Source organism: Parasteatoda tepidariorum, chromosome 2, assembly GCF_982258835.1.
Source record: "Parasteatoda tepidariorum strain Cologne lab strain chromosome 2, Ptep-v5.0, whole genome shotgun sequence".
Classification (NCBI taxonomy): domain Eukaryota; kingdom Metazoa; phylum Arthropoda; class Arachnida; order Araneae; family Theridiidae; genus Parasteatoda; species Parasteatoda tepidariorum.
This window is the reverse complement of record NC_141756.1, coordinates 98176931-98184405: the sequence shown is the minus strand read 5'-3', so window position 1 is coordinate 98184405 and position 7475 is coordinate 98176931. Positions and strand designations below refer to the sequence as shown.

The 7475-nt window shown below is 29.4% G+C and overlaps 1 long non-coding RNA gene across 1 annotated transcript; it reads left to right on the top strand.

Annotated features, from left to right (window-relative positions):
* The first annotated feature begins 1492 nt into the window (after positions 1–1492).
* On the top strand, positions 1493–3186 carry LOC147815937 (uncharacterized). The gene is made up of 2 exons (XR_015430908.1): positions 1493–1605; positions 2919–3186. It is a non-coding gene; the product is annotated as an uncharacterized LOC147815937 (long non-coding RNA).
* The last annotated feature ends 4289 nt before the right edge of the window (positions 3187–7475 follow it).

Below are 7475 nucleotides of genomic sequence, written 5' to 3'. Positions count from 1 at the left end.
AAAAAATGAAAAATTTTAATTTTAGAAAAAAGCAATAAATAAAGGATATTATTTTTTGATGGATATTTCAGGACAACTATTTTATTGTTAAAAATATGCATAAACATTTCTTTTAGATACATTTTACATATATAATGCACAACATAAATATTGCTCTAAGTTTTACAGAAAGCTCTGCTACCTAAAGAATATGGAAATTACCGATGCCCGTGATAATTTCGTTAAAAATGAAATCATTGTTTTAAACATAATTTGAAAACATCATAATTCTTAGCACGCAAATGTTTTGCTGCTTTGAATGAAGTTATAAGCTGTTGTTACTAAGTCCATGTTTGAAAATGTTGAACTAAACTTATATACAACATAAATATTAGATGAAAAAATTTTTTTTTCTTAAAAATTCCTATTTTTACCTTTCGAATTAAAATAATTGTTTTCTTTTATATCTTTAGCATTGAAAGTGATGAGGATATGATTGAGATAGAGGCAGAGGTTATGTCTGAGGAAGATGAAGATGAGTTTGAGGAAAGGTATATTAAAAAGTTATTATTTTTAATAATAGTTTCAAATTATTTTAAGAAGTGAAATTAACAAAAAGTAAAACGCAATAAAAGTGTTGAAATTTCAGACAGTTCTCCTGACTAAACCAAGCGAACCTTATTTTCACTTACTTGTTCTTACTTTTTTTAAAGTCAAAAATCCAAATGCATTGAATGTAATGAATGTTTATTTTATTAAGAGAAACCACGCTCTTGCGTCAGATTCCGTAACTTAATTTATAGCTGGAGCTTAAAAAAACTCTATGAGAATTATTTCTTTTTTAGAGAGAGAATGATATTGGAGTTTAAGAATGAGATGGATAATAAATTTGATGGAGATAATATGAATGACGAAGATGAGGTGGTTGAAATGAAAAGGTAAATTAATATATATGTCCCTTTAATTACGTGGTAATGTTATTGGCAAAAACTATTTGCATTGCTAACTTAATTGTAACACATCTTGAATATTATTCGTATTACTTAAAAAAAAAATTGTTTTAAAGATTAAAATTGGAAGAAATTGACTTCTCCGTTATATTTTTAGTTCGTATAAATTTTCTTTTTTTAAATGATTCAATGTTGAGAAAAATTCATGATAAATTTACCTAAAATGACGCAGAAAAATTATTCGATGCGCATTATTATGGAACATGCAAGTGACTGGTGTAAATCATTCTGAATTTTGAAATTATAAAACCATCTCTGTGTTATCTCAAAAAATAAAAATAATAACAAAACTGCAAAACTTAGGAACGACGCCTTTATATGTGATAGAACCAAAACATACTAAATCAGAAAGATCTAATTCGCCATTAAGCATGAATGATGTCATGAAACAATTGGTTGTGTTTCAAAATTTAAAAGCAGTTACGAAGCACACCATTTTCAATAACATATTTATGTAGCAAAAAAATAAGTTAAATTTCATTATTCATTTTCTTTTTAGGGATAGTGATGAAAAAGTGTACTCCAGTTATTTCACTGAGGAAATGATTGCAAAACTGTACAGCATGGATAAAGTCCATGACAAAGATTCTATCGAGTATGGCATTCCGGATAAAAGGTATTTAAACTGTTTCAAGATTTTATTTAAATGAGAGATTCAGTCATAAAACATATGTATTGCTTCAATTTTTTTCTGTGTAAAATTTCCATTTCCTTTTACATATAGTAATACTTCATATTCGCATAATATCTGTTTTCATATCTTGATAAAACTTTAAATTTCAACGACTATAAATGACTCCAAAAAGTATATGTTCTTTAGACATTAGTTTGTTTTATGCATGGGCAATAAGCTTGATAATTAAGATAATTTTATTAATTTGTCGAAAGAAGTAAAAAATACAAAACAAAAAAATTGTACATTGTATTTTTATTACAAAAAAACTTCACAGTTAAGCAATAGAGATTTTTTTTTCTGTAAAGGCGAGATATTGCAGTTTTTTCGTAATATTTATTTCTTGATAGCATCATAAATTTCCTCGCCTTCCAACTAAAAAAATACATTTGCAAAATGAATCCTTAAAAGTAAGAACAATATTTAAAAATTGATGCGCTGATAATGATGCACTGATATACTGTTCGCTGATATTTCATTAAAAAAAACTTTTTTTTTTGCAAATTTCCTTTTAAACTCTAATTACAAGAATTATCGTAAACATCCTTAATACAGGGCATTAATCGAGCTTCATAAAAATAACATGAAACAAGACTTTTGAATTCGAAAACATTATAAAAATTTAAAACCCTGTTTTAAAACAAGATCTCTAAATTTTGAAAAATTCCAATTGTTGTCCGGTACGATTTCAACGAAGAACAAAATGTCGACTCATAATCATATATTAAAAGAAATCAAAATTTACATTAAAGTTTTTAATGCATATAATTTCAAATAATCAAATTTTTTTTTTATCAAATATAAACTAAAAAACCAAAATGTAAGACTAGTATGTTGAAAAATTCAACTGAAATTAAACTCAAATTAGTAACTGCAAAATTTAGTATTTTTAAAACAGGATTGTGTAACAAAAACACTGTTTTATTTTTAAATCATTTTATCTGAAATTTAAGACAATTTACTTTCCAAAATTTTTTCTACTTTTACAACAAGCGCATGAAACAAAAACATTGCTTTTTGCAAAACATCTGGGAGAGCTGAATTTAAACAAAATTTACTTTCTATGAAAAAATAGTATTCCAGTAACAAGTAAAAAATAGATTGTATTGTTAGAAAACCAGTGAGCTCGAAATTATATCCAAAATTCAACACAATTTATTCTCTATAAAATTTTGCATATAAACGATAATTTTACTTGACGTGAAATACAGTCTTGAACTTCATAGTAATGCGAAAATATTCTCTTTAAATTTTAGATATTGGAGATATGACTCTTGTGAGTCTTACTTAAGAGCTGGAAGTGATGAAGAGGAATACATGGCCATAGAAGACAGCGAAAGCGATGAAAAAGCTGGAAACAAAATAAAAAAGAAAGGCTGTTTCGCTTTCCTGTCAAGAGTGTTTAGTAGGTTGTTCAAAAAAAATTAAATTTTGAACATACCATTCTCGAACATCTAAGAAAAAGTTTGCACCCTATTTCTATCGAAATTTGCAAATTTTAATGGTGCATTGTTGTTTGTAAAATAAAAATTCAAAAAAAAAAAAAAAAAAAAAAAAAAAAAACAAATTCTAAGAAGGAAAAAAGGCACTATAAAGGATAATATTGTTGTAAAAGCCTTACATCTGCCAATCTATGCAACTTAATTTAGTAATATGTTCGGCTGGAAATATAAGAACTCTAATTTGATCATCACAGAAACAACAGAACGTCACAGAAGTTAAAGTGAAAGTTTTATATCACAGAAAAATAATTAGACTTCAAAGAAGCTGACATCATTGTGAAAAATTTCCACCTGCAAAAAAAAAAAAAATTGACGTCATAAAAGATATAATTGCTGTGAAAGTCTTACAATTTTTCGAAATGTGCAATTCAATTTAGAACATTGTTATGATACAATAGTTTAAAATATGTAAATTGAATATCACAGAAAATAAAAAAAAAACAAAAAAAAATAAATAATAAGTGTCTTTTTATTTGCATATTGAATTAGTAAGCATACAATGAATTGACATTTCATGAATTAAGCTTAAAAATAATGTACTAATTTATAATTTCTCTAAAATGTCAGGTTCAAAATATTGTGGGGAGAGAGTTGTTATCGACAATGTCAACCTTCATCTATGAAAAGGTTAGAATCGAGTTAACACGTCTTATATACTAGTGAATTGTAATTGTATTTATGTAGTGGTAGATACCCTACAATGGCTGCAAAGAATCAAGTAGTGGTATCCATACATCGAATTCTATCACAGATATAATTCTGGTAGATACCCTACAGTACTCCCCCACCAGAATTATATCTGTGATAGAATTCGATGAATGGATACCACTAGTTGATTCATTGCAGTTTTTGTGAGAAGCCGGGAGAGCTGTATTAACATCGCCGTATTTTTGCTGTGCGTGAGAGCTGTATTAAGTTCACGGTCGTGGTTGTTCCTATGTTGCCTTTAGCAGTCGAGTGTATGCCGGCCGACGTTGTGTTTAATCGAGACTGAGTAGCAACAGTGCGAGGAGGTGGTTAATGTCGCAGTCACAAGTAGCAAGTCCATTGTTCAATGTGGACCATCCGTCGAAGTAGGCGTGTTCAAATCGAAGTGGGTGTAACTGTCAAGGTAGGCGTGTTCACATCACGTCCGGGTCACCAATATGGGGAGAGAGTGGTTATCGACAATGTCAACCTTCATCTATGAAAACGTTAGAATCGAGTTAACACGTCTTATATACTAGTGAATTGTAATTGTATTTTTGTAGCGGTAGATACCCTACAATATATAGAATAACAAAGAAGGCTTAAATTATTGCTCCCAAATTTCTTTGTTCTACCTTATAGCTAAAATACTGCACTTATTTCAGTGTTCGGTTATTTACTAAAAAAAAACATAAAATAAATTTGTTTTTTTTTCCTTAATTTTTAGTTTTTCATAATTAAATTAAAGTAAAAAGGTATCACCACTTTTATATTCCACAGCGTAATAAATCTTCACAGAGTTATAAAATGAAGCGCCAAATTTAATGGATATTGTTATGGGGCAACGAAGGAAATTTTTTTCTTCTTTTATTTTGTGTTAAAATTCATTTCAAGGTTTGCGTTAATTAGTCTTTTCGACAAATCGTATATTCTGTTTTCTTTTAAACAATAACTTGATCTTCCAACAGGATTGTGCTACAGGACGCACAGTTAAAGTCACTTAATGCTGTGAGAAGTTTTTTTCCTAAATTCCGCGTTGAGAAAAATTTTTGTTACCTTTTTATTCCCATATCTAAATCCAATATCCGTTAATCCATCTTAGAGACTAAGTTTCGAGCTTAAGTTCTTAAGAACTTGGAATTTTGGAGCGTATTACTAGTAGAGGTGTTTTCAAGTTCATTTGAACTTTTTTTTTTTTTTTTTTTTTTTTTTTTTAAGTTTGTAAGATTTTAATGAAATTTGAAATTTTGTATTGCATGTGTCCAAGTTATTTTTTGTCATCATAATTTATTTTTTCCTTTATTTCGGCTAAAATATGCGACATATGAAAGTTTTTAGGCTTAAATATGCGACTCACATGACGATCGTAAACCCCGCCTGTTGTAAGTCCTTAGAATTCATATCAAAAATAGAAAAATTAAAATTAAATAAAATATACCCGTTTTTTATTTACCCACATGACAAGTATTTGCGTTATTTATCTCTAAAATATTGGTATATCACCCGATGAATCATTGAAGAAGAATGCAAGATTAGATCAAACTGACCACTTTTTGTGACTTAAACGATAAACGTAAGCTCGATGATCGATCGATGATAAGCCCTTCGAATCTATATCAAGAATATAAACTAAATTAAATATACCCTTTTTTTTCTTCTTTTTTTTCCAAATCATTATTCATGTCTAAAATATTGCTAAAAATTCTAAATGAATCATTGAAGAAGAATGCAAGATTAGGTCAATCAAACTGATTACTGTTTAGACTTCAATTCAGATAAGAACTTTAAAAATTATCCTATATGTAAAGTGGTGGGATAATTACTAAATAACTGGAGCATTTAGAAGGTGACAATCGTGCGGGTAGGACAAACAAGCACAGGATTTTAAAAAGGGGTAAATTAAATTTATATATCTTAATAATTATAATTCGTCTATTAAGTAGGTCGGGGAAAAATCTTTCTCACTATTCCATAAAAGGTGAAAAAGTCAAAAATGTTAATTAAAACATCATTTGAAGCTAAAAATAGATTAAACGACTGAATGTGAATTTAAAATTGCGAAAAGAGCGTTCTGTTTAGAATAATAAATTAGTGTATAAAGTTTTGTAAAACTGATATCTTCTCACATGACAAAGTTTTGGTCGACCGATTTATGCCCCTATGACTAATTTTTGCCGCCCTGATTTATGGCCAAAAGCCACAGTTTTTTTCTGGCTGATTCCCGCCCACATAACAAAGTTTCGTCCAGTTGGTTTCTTCCCACTTGACAAAGCTTAGTACGGATGATTTTTACCCACACGAGAAAGTTTTGTTCGGTTGATTTCCACCCCTATGAGAAATTCTTGTCGGGCTGATTTCTACCCCCGTCACAAAGCTTTGTCCGGCTGTTTTCTATCCACATGACAAGTCTTAGAATCAGCCTAATCAGCCATTTATTATATTTTTCGATATTTTAACGTGAATAAAGTGTTCTGTATATAAAAATAACTATTTTTACTTTGGAAAACAGCGAATAGTAGCTAATAAACGGATAAATTTCGGCTAATTTTTATTTATTTATCTTATTTAATGTCATTATTTCAACTTCTTTTTCAATATTTTAAATTGTATAAAATGTTTAATATATAAGAAGAATTAGGTTTCTTTGCTGAAGAGTGAATAATGACTGAAAAAGGGACAAAAGTCATATCAGAAGGCACGTACACATCACACCCCGTAACTCCCTATAATATTAACCTATAAACTTCAAACTCAGCATGAACTTAGAGTTTAATTTAACAAACAATTGTACCACGGAAATTTTTTTATAGACCAATTAGTGGGCCCAAAATATGTTTTGTTGACTAACCGGGAGGAGGTGTTTTATGCTAAATATTCGTGGGGACGGCATGTGAAGCGTGGCGAAGTTGGTAACGCTTTGGGCAAGTTAGATTTGCTGTCCCGGAGACCCTGGGTTCGATTCCCTACGAGGGTCGACATTTAAATGCTCTTAATTTTTTTACATAATTTTTTTAATATATTTTTCGATATTTCAACATGAATAAAGTGCTCTGTATTTAAAAAAAAATATTTTTTTCTTTGGAAAACAGCGAATAGTAGCTAATAACGGATAAATTTAGGATAATTTTATTTATTTATTTTATTTAATGTTACTATTTCTACTTCTTTTTCAGTATTTTAAATTGAATAAAATTTTCTATACATGAAAAGAATTATTTTTCTTTGCTGAAGAACGAATAATGGCTGAAAAAGGGACAAAAGTCACATCAGGAGGAACGCACACCTCACATCCCGCAACTCCCTTTAATATTAACCTATAAACTTCAAACTCAGCAGAAACTTAGAGTTTAACGTAACAAGCAATTGTACCAAAGAAATGTTTTTATAGACCAATTAGTGGGCCAACAATGACCCAAAATATGTTTTGTTGACTAACCGGGAGGAGGTGTTTTGAGCTAAATATTCGTGGGGACGGCATGTGAAGCGTGGCGAAGTTGGTACCGCTTTGGGCAAGTTAGATTTGCTGTCCCGGAGTCCCTGGTTCCATTCCCTGCGAGGGTCGACATTTAAATTCTCTTAATCTTTTTATATAATTTTTTAAATATATTTTTCGATATTTTAACG